This window comes from Rhinichthys klamathensis, unplaced genomic scaffold (assembly GCF_029890125.1).
Source record: "Rhinichthys klamathensis goyatoka isolate OS25496 unplaced genomic scaffold, OSU_Roscu_1.1 h1tg000103l_1, whole genome shotgun sequence".
Taxonomy (NCBI): Eukaryota; Metazoa; Chordata; class Actinopteri; order Cypriniformes; family Leuciscidae; genus Rhinichthys; species Rhinichthys klamathensis.
Genome location: NW_026606642.1, coordinates 3001352 through 3013501, shown reverse-complemented (window position 1 = coordinate 3013501; position 12150 = coordinate 3001352).

The following is a 12150-nucleotide window of genomic DNA, read 5'->3' as shown; positions in this document are numbered from 1 at the left end:
ATCTCTCATCAGGACCATCAAAGACCTCGCTCGTCACTTCATCAGTTTTAGCTATAAGATGCCAGTTAGTTCCAAACATCCACTTTATCACATCATTTCCCTGCATTGCATTAATCTCTAGGATGACAGATTGTCCCTCCATCACTGTCACTGACTTCAGTGCATCTGTACCAACAAACACTCCTGGAGAACACACAGACACAGTCTCTCAGTCACACATTCAACTTAAAGTTGTTATAATGAAGCTTTAACTGAAGTTTGAAGGGGTTTTGAAATTATTAAAAATTTTGAGTAGGTATAAAGATAGAAATAAAAAAAACAAGATGTAAACAGTAGAGAACAGTTATCTGAACCTCTTCTTATATTGTACATTTTTATTTTAGTGTTAAGAGTTACACAAGTAAATTCAACAGTGAGGTGGAACTGAAGTTCATCAGAGCTCCACATAAACAATATGCAACTGTAAAAAATTATAAACGTATCTAACTTACCAAACACACAGCAACAGCACAAACAGCAAAAAGCAAATGTGTGAAACATTTTTTCAACAGTTCAGTGATCTGAAATAGTTTCAGTACAGTCTGAAAACCTGTGAGCATTTGTTGTAAAGAAAACAAGTGTTGACAATCTTAACTATTTGCTAACTTACTCCAGACTGAATTAGGCCACGCCCCCTGACTCCAAACAGTCACACGCCCTCTCTCTGAAGCCCCGCCCCCAGATGTTGTGTTGTGTGTCTGTGCATCCTCAGGTGATGTTTGTTTAGTCAGATCTTTTAAAGATTAATCTCAGCAGTTGCTTCACTGTGAAAGTTTCATACAAGCATTTATGACTGTGAAATAAGTAGCATTAATACTAAAATTAAATATATTCATGCTAAGAATTGTATGACTAACTTAAAATCAACTAATTGGCTTATTTCGTATTGTAGCTTTTCATTAATTTAACAAATGGTTCCATGTCACACTTTTGACTTGTCTAGATCAGAAATCTGAATCTGAATATACAAGGTCTAAGATCCCAAGCAAATGGGATGCTAATCACCATTATTGACTTACAATAGACTATACCATAACCATAAACTATACAATAACATGCTTAAATTGTAATAAAAATACCATGTAAATAATTCATTTTACAGTTATATTTATGATTATTTATGATGCTATTAATTTCACATGATTGATTAAAGTAACTATTTGATTCTACAGTGTGAAATCTAACAGTGTAATTAGATGTGTAATTAATCAGATAATATGAAGTATTTCAATAACACATTGTGCACATAAAAAGTAATTTAGACACACAGTCATCAAGGATCAGTGGATAGATCTCAACAATGTTGTGGTTCTTCTAAGAACTGGTTTAGAACTCTTTGTGATTTTTCTAGACATCACGTATATGTTTAAGATATAGAAACATAAATTTGAAACACAAAGTTAGTTAGATTTCCTGTTTATTTTTTTTAATGCTTTATTATCAACAAATACAGGGCTCTCAAGTGTTACGCATTGAGCGTGACAGTCACTCATTTCGGTCTTTTGTCACGCTCTCCCGCCACACATTGTATTTCTCACGCTAAAAAACGTCTCTGGTTACTTGCGTAACCTGTGTTCTCTGAATAGGGAACGAGACGCTGCGGAAAGCGCAGTGGGATATCCTCTGGATGTGCCGATTGTCTGAAGCCCTATAGAATCACGCCAATCCATTGGCTGATGGCGCTCGCGCAAAGCTGGCTCCGCCCCGACGCTCTTACGTCGTAGCATGATGTACGCGCGCGCGCCATCTTCTCCTCAGATTTCTCTGCCGAAAAGAAAAACTGTCGGCAGCGCGAGGAGCTTGGCAGCGAACGCAGCGTCTCGTTCCCTATTCAGAGAACACAGGTTACGCAAGTAACCAGAGACGTTCTCTTTCATAGGTTCACTCAACGCTGCGGAAAGCGCAGTGGGAACGAAATACCAAACTCGCCAAGCTAAGCGCTGCCATAACCGGTACCAGACCAAATAATAACAACCATGATAGGTTCAAGCAGATAGAACCTGGGAACCTGGAGTCATGTCAAGATCCAAATTATAGAACCTCACAAAGGTGTGCGGAGAGGACCAACCTGCCGCCACACAAATGTCTTCCAAGAGGGCCCCTCTAAAGAGAGCTTGAGAGGAAGCCACACTTCTGGTGGAATGCGCTCTGATGCTAAGAGGTGAAGGCAAACCACGCACCTCATAAGCCAGCGAAATAGCGTCCGTTACCCAGTGGGAAATCCTCTGCTTTGATGCTGCAAGCCCGCGGCGGCCAGCACCAAAACATACCAAGAGCTGGTTTGATTTCCTCCAACCGCTTGAGCGATCTACATACAACTTCAAAGAACGGACCGGGCAGAGCAAGTTAAGTTTCCTTTCTTCCTCAGAGGCAAAAGGAGGAGGGTGGAAAGCATTAAGGTTAACAACCTGAGAGCGGAACGCCGTGGAAAGAACCTTGGGTACATACCCCGACCTCGGCCTCAAGGTAACCCTAACCAGGCCAGGAGCGAAGTCCAAGCATGACTCACTAATAGAGAGAGCCTGCAAATCCCCTATCCGCTTCAGTGAAGATAAAGCTAACAAAAGAGCAACCTTAAGAGTCAGAATCCGCTCAGGAGCTGACTCCAAGGGCTCGAAGGGAGCCTCTGTCAAACCCTCCAGGACGACTGACAGGTCCCACGAGGGAACACTAGGGGGGCGAGCCGGTTTCAGGCGCCTAACCCCACGCATGAAGGCCGAAACTAACCTCAGTTTCCCCAAGGGAATCTCATCCGATTCTCTATGAGCAGCAATAGCTGCGACATACACTCTGAGAGTGGTAGCGGCCGCTCCGGAAGCAAACTTTTCCTGCAGGAATTCCAGCACTGAGCCTACTGGGCAGCTAACTGGGTTCCTATCATGTGCTAAGCACCACGCCTCGAACACCCTCCACTTGGAGGAATATAGCCTCCTCGTCGAAGGGGCTCTAGCATTCGCAATAGTCTCCTGAACGTCGGTTGGGAGATCAAAGCTTAAAGCTAACGGCCTCTGATAGGCCAAACGTACAGCTTCCAAATGTCGGGGCGAGGATGCCATATCCTGCCCTGAAGCTGGGAAAGCAGGTCCTCCCTGACCGGTATCTCCCAGGGGGAGGATTCCAACAGAGGGATCAGCTCCGAAAACCATGGCTGGGACGGCCAGAATGGGGCTACCAGAAGGAGGCGGACTCCGCTCTCCCTCACTCTGGACAGAACCGCCTGGATCAGCTTGATGGGCGGGAAGGCATAGAGTTTCTGCATCGGCCAAGGGTGGGCGAACGCATCTATCCCCAATGGAGCTGGAGGGCTCAGAGAGAACCAAAGCGGGCATTGGGACGACTCCTGAGATGCAAAGAGGTCCACTTCCGCTTTTCCGAACACCTCCCAGATCAGGGCCACCGACTGGCGGTTCAACATCCATTCCCCAGACCTGAGCTTCTGCCTCGACAGAAAATCTGCTGCGAGGTTCAGAATCCCTGGGACATGAACTGCTCTCAGAGAGAGGAACTTGTCCTGGGACCACAGGAGAAGGTGACGCGCATGCCTGTCTAGGGTGCGCGATCGTGAACCCCCCTGTCTGTTTACATGGGACACTACTGCCATATTGTCCGTTCTGACAATGACATGGTGTCCTTCGAGGAAAGGGAGAAAGTGGCAAAGAGCCAGGAAGACAGCCCTCAGCTCCAAGCTGTTTATGTGCCACGAGAGGGTCTCGCCAGTCCAAACCCCACACGCTGGCCTGCCCTCGAAAACCGCTCCCCAGCCGGTCAGAGAGGCATCCGTCGTAACCATCTGGCGACGGAATACCGCACCCATACCGACTCCTTTCTGAAGGAAGAGGGGGTCCCGCCAGATTGACAGGGCGCGAAAGCAACTGCGCGACACCTTCAATAGGCGAAAGGCTGGCCCCGTGGGCCGAGCCCCTGAGAGCTTCATCCACCACAGAAAAAGGTCTCATGTGGAGCAGCCCCAGAGGTAGCACAGGGGAGGCCGCGGCCATAAGGCCCAGAAGTCTGCGGCAGGTGCTCACGGAAACATGCTGGCCTAGTGCGAAACGGGACAGACATGTCACCAGACTGGAAATCCGTGCAGGAGCCAAACGGGCCTGCATAAGAACGGAGTCCATGCATACCCCCAAGAAAACCGTGTTCTGAGCTGGAGTAAGAACGCTCTTCTCCGTATTCAGCCTCAAACCGAGAGACTGAATATGACGGAGGACAATGTCCCTGTGGTGAGTCACCAACTCTCTGGAGTGGGCTAAAAGGAGCCAATCGTCCAGGTAGTTGAGTATATGGATGCCCTGGAGCCGCAGCGGGGCCAGAGCAGCATCCATACACTTTGTGAACGTCCTTGGCGCTAGAGCGAGGCCAAAGGGGAGGACCCTGTACTGGTACGCTTTCCCTCCAAAGGCGAACCTGAGGAACTTCCTGTGTCGCCGTACGACCTGGATGTGGAAATAAGCATCCTTGAGGTCTACCGTCACGAACCAGTCCCCCCGCCGGATATGAGATATGATGGCCTTCAGCGTCAACATTTTGAATTTACCTTTGTAAAGAGAGAAATTCAACCGGCGAAGATCTAGTATCGGCCGCAGGCCGCCCCCCTTCTTCGGGACCAGGAAGTAACGGCTGTAGAAGCCCTGTTCGACTTCCCCCGAAGGAATCTCTTCTATCGCCCCCTTCAGCAGAAGGGATGAAATCTCCTGCTGTAGTACAGAAGCCTGAGCGGCGCTGTCGACTACAGTAGGAAAGACCCCGTTGAAGCAGGGGGGGTTGCGACAAAACTGAAGCGTGTAGCCGAGCCGAACTGTGCGAAGGATCCAAGGCGATACCCCTGGTAAACGCTCCCATTCTTGAACGAAATGTGATAGAGGCAGAGGAGTGTTGCAGTGCAAGGGACATACCTGAGGTAGGGTGTCGCGCTGGTTTCCATGGGGAGGCGCGGTTGACCGTGGAGGAGAGCGCTTGGCGTCCTGACACGTATTGGGGGGTACCACCACCTGGATAGAAGTAACTGGGTCCGCCTGCTCCAGAGGAAAAAGAACTGTGCCTCTGAGGAAGCGATTGGCGGGTGTAACGTGCACCGGGAACGAGGGGAGAAAGCAAGATGCGTCTCCTTCCTCCTGCGCCGGACTGGGTGAAGAGAGTGAAACAGGACCTGCACTTCGAAACACGCTGGGTGGCGAAGGTGACAGGGTTGGATGAGGAGAGCCGGCTGGAGGAGGGCAGAAACGCTTGCGCGGTCTGTCCCAACCTCGTAGATCTGATGAGGAGAGCCGGCTGGAGGAGGGCAGAAACGCTTGCGCGGTCTGTCCCAACCTCGTAGATCTGATGAGGCTCTCCTCTTCCTGCCCTGCGGGTCAGGAACAGCTCGAGGAGGCTGGAGCGGCCGATTTGTTGGACCGCTTCAGCTGAAGGCGCTTGTGAGGGCGCTGGCGAGGAAATGGACGACCTCGGGCTCCCCAGACAGTAGTTGGTGGGTGGCGAGCCGGGTCACTCCTGCTAGTAGGGAACTCAGCCCTATGAGCAGAGCGTTCTCGGGTTTGAGAAGGGGGAGGATTGGAGTCACTGGGCCCTCTGACCCTCCTGGGCATAAACTGCCTGAACGCGGCCGACTGAGACTTAGCGGCGCGGAACTTGTCAACCACCGTGTTGACCGCCTCCCCGAAAAGACCTGAGTGGGAGATAGGGGCATCCAGGAGGAAACTCTTATCCTCGTCTCGGATCTCCGTGAGATTCAACCAGAGGTGGCGCTCTGCAGCAACCGAGCCCGCCATAGAGCGACCTACAGCCCGAGCAGTGTGCTTGGTGGCTCTTAGGGCCAGATCTGTGGCTTTGCGAAGCTCTTTGACAGCTTCGGGCGTCAGTCCCTCTCCTTCATCCATGTCCTTCAAGACGTCCGCTTGGTAGGCTTGAAGGATGGCCATGGTATGCAGGGCCATGCCTGCCTGACCAGCCGCCATGTAAGACTTCCCAATAAGGGAGGAAGTAGTCCTACAAGCCTTGGAAGGAAGAAGGGGACGCGCCTTCCAAGACGGTGCAGACGACGGGGCGAGGTGGTTAGCCAGCGTGTCCTCGACCGCTGGAATAGCGGAATAACCCTGCTCCACAAAACCAACAAGGTTGGTGAAGTCAGCGGCTGCCGCATTAGTTAGGCGTGCGGAGAATGGCTGCTTCCAGGATCTGGAGATCTCGTGATGCAGATCGCTGAAAAAGGGCAGCTTTCTTCGCTCTGGCCTAGAATTAGGGCCACGTAGGAACCTCTCGTCGAGTTTGGACGATTGAGACTCGCGGGGCTCATCAGGCCAGTCAATAGAGAGCTTCTCTGTAGCGCGCGACAGCACCTCAATAAGCTCAGTGTAGGCCGGAGTAGGCCGCGCGTCCTGGCCGCTAGGCGGGATAACGTCATCAGCCAGAGCAGGCCCGAAATCCTCGGAGTCGGAGGCTGCAGTGTAAATAACGTCATCCAGACCGAAAGAAACCGATTCGCGGGCTCCCGGGCTGGGACATAAATAATCATGCGCGAATTCAACCGCGCCGCGTGCGTGCTCGGGAGAGGGAGGGAGAGAAAGGGCGAGGCCCGTCTGCTCATACTCAATATCCTCGAGCTCAGCATCCGAACCCCAGGCCGCGGATCCACGAGAGGCCTCAGCAGTCTCGGGAGCGCGACGGGGGGAAACGAATGTCTCCTTCTCAAAAACCGCGAGTCTAGAGCGGAGGGTTTTGAGAAGGAGATTGTCACAAAATTTACATTTCGACAATCCTAATACAGCCTCACGCGCATGCGAAAAACCCATACATTTAACACACTTACTGTGAGGGTCGTCGTTCGAGATGAAACGAACGCATGGCGGAGAGCAGCGTCGATAATCCATGACACTTCACTGTAAGGAGAACAGAGTTCCACTTATACCAGTCGCTGAAGTGTCGAGACGAAAGCTGAAGTTGAATTGAAGAATTCGGGCTCAGAAAAACCGCACGAAGGGCGAGATGTGACCGCTTCGTGAAGGCAGAGAAATCTGAGGAGAAGATGGCGCGCGCGCGTACATCATGCTACGACGTAAGAGCGTCGGGGCGGAGCCAGCTTTGCGCGAGCGCCATCAGCCAATGGATTGGCGTGATTCTATAGGGCTTCAGACAATCGGCACATCCAGAGGATATCCCACTGCGCTTTCCGCAGCGTTGAGTGAACCTATGAAAGAGAACTATTTGTAATATATTTAATATGCCGCAGCGCCCAAAACTCTGGCCGCGCCGCTCTCACTGTGGAACCGGCAGGAATCAAGCGCGTCTCCTCTGGTGTTGTTCGTCTGGTGTTGTTAGCCAATCAGAAAATAGCACTATTGTATCTGGGTAAGATTTAACACAACAACCAATGTCATCCGCAACCCCCCAAACTTGGGCCAATACAGAGCGTGAACGTCTGAAAATATATCGATCGAGCTACCAAGCAACAATAGGCTTGTTTGAGATGAGCAAAATCTGCGCAGAACCGATCACCGGTGATCAGCGCGAGATGCATGCCGGTTAGAAATGTGTCCGAGTGCGGTCCGCCTTGCTCTGATGTCATGCTGACGTGAGTCAAAAAAGTCTCGCGACCGCAAGGCACACGTGTCGGATTCTGCAGTCGCGCGCAGTTGCTCTCCACCGACTGCGCTGATCAAAAGCATGATGGGAAACGACTTGCTGACGGCACAGCTTAATGCTCATTGGTTTAAACAACCGTGATGTATTGTTCTCTTTTAAAATGTTTGATTTTAAAACTCTGATATCATGTTTTATGTGTATAGATTATGTGTGGATATCCCCAAACTCTCAGACAGTGCGATCTAGGCTATTTGATGTAATTTTTTTTTTTTTTTATTAAAAATAAAAACACATATCTGTAAAGAAAAAAAAAATATTCATAAACATATAGGCCTATTTAAAATGGAATTAAATAAGTACTTTGAGTGTCTTGTTCATTATATTTATTTTCATATTCAGAAACTGCGTTGCAAATGATAAGATCTTCATTCTTGTGATCAACAGACTGTCATCTGCTCAATGCTCATCACGGCAACATTTTATGTGATGGGAATAGATCTAAATACTTTAAAAACATCTCACGATTTGTTAATCTCGATAGCTGTAATAGTAAAAACGTATAATATCTGTAGTAAAAGTATTCGAGAGAGTTTCACATGTAATACGAAGCTATTTCATATGCAAGCAGGTCAGCCAATCACAGCAGAGGCCGGTTACACACAGCAGACACGCCCCTTGAAACAGAGCGTTCACATCAGAGGCTAAAATCAGGCTAGGAAAAATCCCTTTTATTTCTAAATTATGACTACCGGTATTTATGATCTAAAAAACATACTAACATTATAAGGGCAACCCAGAAAACAGTATACAATAAAAATAAAACCATTCTAGGGCACCTTTAACCTCTTGTCAATCTGACGTCATTGACCAGAAGAACAACAGCAGCCGACCAATCGGATCACAGCTTCAATAGAATCACAACCACAGATGTGGACTTCTGAAGGAAAAAAAAAGTTATTTAAAAAAAAAAAAAATCGTGTGTTTCAACAGGCTGATTTTAGTCAGGATCACAACAATTCTCACTTTGAATGAGAACATTTAAGGTGAACTATTTCCTTACAGGGGTCATGACATGTTTTTTTTATTTTAATTTTATTTTTTATTATGTTCCCTTAGGTGCAATTATAGTATTACTATAGTTTTTTGTACTAAAAAACTTTAAAAATGTAGTGATTTATGACCTTTTCCCACCCTGTTTCTCCCCCTCTGATGTACAGTCTGTTTTGGAGGTGTTTCCCGTTTAAGAGTTCAGTGTTAACGCCCACTGTTATGATTGGCTAACGTCAGTGCTGCTTATGCATAAATTATTAACGTTAATAATTTTTTATCACATGTAGGCTACACAATGCTCCACCACGTGAAACTTCGGTCTTCCGATCTTTTATCATCGTGTCAATTCTCAATTGATTTTGATTCATATGCGTGAGGGAGGGAGAGAGAGAGAGAGAGGGAGGGAGAGAGAGAGAGAGAGCAAGACAGTTCGGCCGGCTCTCTCTCTCTCTCTCTCTCTCTCTCTCTCTCTCTCTCTCTCTCTCTCTCTCTCTCTCTCTCTCTCTCTCTCTCTCTCTCTCTCTCTCTCTCTCTCTCTCTCTCTCTCTCTCTCTATATATATATATATATATATTAAAACCTAATATCGCCACTGAAGTACCTGCATGTGCCTGACAGAGTTCAGTGATGTTTAGATGTTCACATTTTGTTGATCCTGATGATGAAGATGAAGAAAATAAAACATGAGAGAAATAAGATTTAATCAGAATAAAGTGTATATTCCAACGTCAGCCAGCCAATGTGTGTGTCATTACGCACTCAACGATGAGGCCAATACTGATACTGACAGTCTTGGACGAGTCAATTGCTATACAGCAATAGCTTCCATCTAAAGTTGCACATATAACAAAATTGGAATATTGCTCAAAAAATTTGCAAATAAAGCACCGTTTCCATCAAGTGAGTCGAAGAGAGTAAAATTGACTGTGGGCTGTGGGCTCTAGTCCATGACGACTTTTGTGGATTGCCTCATAGGGCCGGTTCAAGTAGTGGGGGACAGAGGGGCTGGGGGGCAAGTCAAAGGGGGGTGGCGGGCCTGAGTCGGCCCGCAGGCCTTAGTTTGGTGACCTCTGCCATAGACAGCAAAAGAAATGGACACAGCGACCCCATTGATTTCAACGGAGAAAATTGAAGCCCGTTAAAAGCTGGTAGCCAGGCGTACTGCGCAGGCTCAAACTGAGCTTGACAATATATGTCACGTGAGCAACCTGTCTGTCTTCTAGTAGCTGTGCCGAGATAAATCTGAATAATTCCCTTCCGAATCTCACAGAGACGAAGAGTGTGAGTATTAGCTGTCCATGAACTAGCAGCAGGAGACACTTTATGACTCTCTATGGGCTTCTCCCTTTACTTTATCAGACTTTATGCCTCCACGTCCCCGGGAAATAATAATAATAAATAATAATAAATAATAATATAATGCGGGAAATTCCCGCAAACATTAATTCACTTTAGCATGTAGGTTGTATTAGTAATTAATCCACACAGATTCTAAAATCAAATCAGTCATTATAAAACTGTCTGCGAGACGCAATGTCACAAACCGCTTGAGTGATTCAGCGGTGCTGCGGCTTCTATCCATAGATATCCACAATAAAGGCTAGATGTCTTATGGCGGAGTCTTTATCGTCATCACCGGCGGCCATCTTGTCACAGGCTAGCTTTCTGGAAGATTCTGTAGTACCTGATGTAAGGTGAGAACACAAATACTCTTATCTCGCTGAAATCTTGGCAGATTTACAAACGGTTTGGTTTCTTACTTACGTTATTAATGTGGCTATAATACTGGATGTTTACATAATTTATACATAATTATTCAGAAGTGTGCAGTGTCATAACTACATCTCTGACGTTTATGACGAACCAAACTGTTTGAAAATCGTTAGAAAATTAAGCAAGTTATGGTTATTTAAAAAGTACATGCACCATAAAACACAATGTTACGAGTGAGCGAGCAGCCTGTAACAAGATGGCCGCCAGGTGCTGACGTCGACCTCCATTGGCCAACAGCGCGGACAAGACATCTAGCCTTTATTATTGATATCTATGCTTCTATCTCTCGTCTCTCAAGATGGGTTGCTCAAGGCAGTCGTTCAGCGCTGCAGAAGGCGATAATACACTCTCTCGCGTTTCGGGAGTCGGGATAGACGGAATTGTCACTTGGACAATCGGGCCAGCATTGCATGAGTAACTAAAGTTTACCATTTGCATGTTTTTTAAGTCTTACCAGTTTAAACATTCACGCGATCTTAAACTATTTGGTACATGCGCGCTGTCTGAGAGATGTTTTTTTTTTCTCTGCACACGCTGCACACGCCTCACAAACAGCTTGCGGGTAACACAAATTATTTTTCATGGATTATATCGCTTTAACAGTCAAAAACATGCGAAAATGATGTCAATTTCAGGTCTTGGTGAGTATCCTCTAAAATGGCTGTGTCTTAAGCATACATCGCACGTGACCGTATAATGTTGGTGCTACAGGATCTGTGCACTAGCTCTTACAGTGACAGCAGCCTTAAAGCAACACCAAGGAACTTTTCCTCTGCGGTCGCCCTACTGGTTGGAAGCGGAATTGTTCATTGCCGCTGTCGTAAATAATTTAGCCTACCGCAGCCTACTGTCGCACGCACGCTCGCTGTTTATCCAGCACCGGCTTTGGAATGAACGATGTCCACAGACAAGGTAGAGTATGTTACATGATTTCATGAAATGATGATGTATTGCGACATCAGAAACGAAGAAAAGCAAAATAATGACTATTGTAACGCTTGACGTAAAGCAGTCGAATTTTGTAGTTCTTTTTGTGCTCGGGTTCCTACCCGAAACCTGAAGTTACATAGTGTCAGTAAAAGCGATACAGACCACGTCAAGCTATGGCAGACGTGTCATTTAACCTATTGTAAGTCGATGTACCATCACAAGGGTCTTGGAAATATATTAAGGTTGAAAAAGCTACATAGTGTTGCTTTAAAGTCTGTCATTAATTTGGTTGTCAAAACATAGCTTTAATTTTAAGGAATCAGGATTAATAGCCTATGTATTTAATTTAGTCAGGACTAAAATACTACCCAGTGTTATTTTACATTTGATTACTTTATTCAGTCTCTGTATTTCTGAATACTAGTGTCACTTGTGTTTAGTGTCAATTGGTAAGTGACAAGGTTTTATGGACTTATAGTATAGCTTCGCAAGTTGATTGAGTTATAGGCTAATGTCACCGGTAGCTACCGCGATGACTTACCTGGAGACTCAACCAGATAACAATAGTCTGGAAACGACACCTCCGGCCATTTGGTTGGGTCATTGACCCAGTTTTTAATTAAATAAGGGCAATCATAACAGTTCATTTTGCAATGTACCATTGGCGGTCGGCAGGCGTCAATGACATTATATGACATATTATAGCAATATGACATTTTTGTCATTCAAATACATACGATGGTCGCGGTGTTTTCCCCCATGCCGACTCCGCCC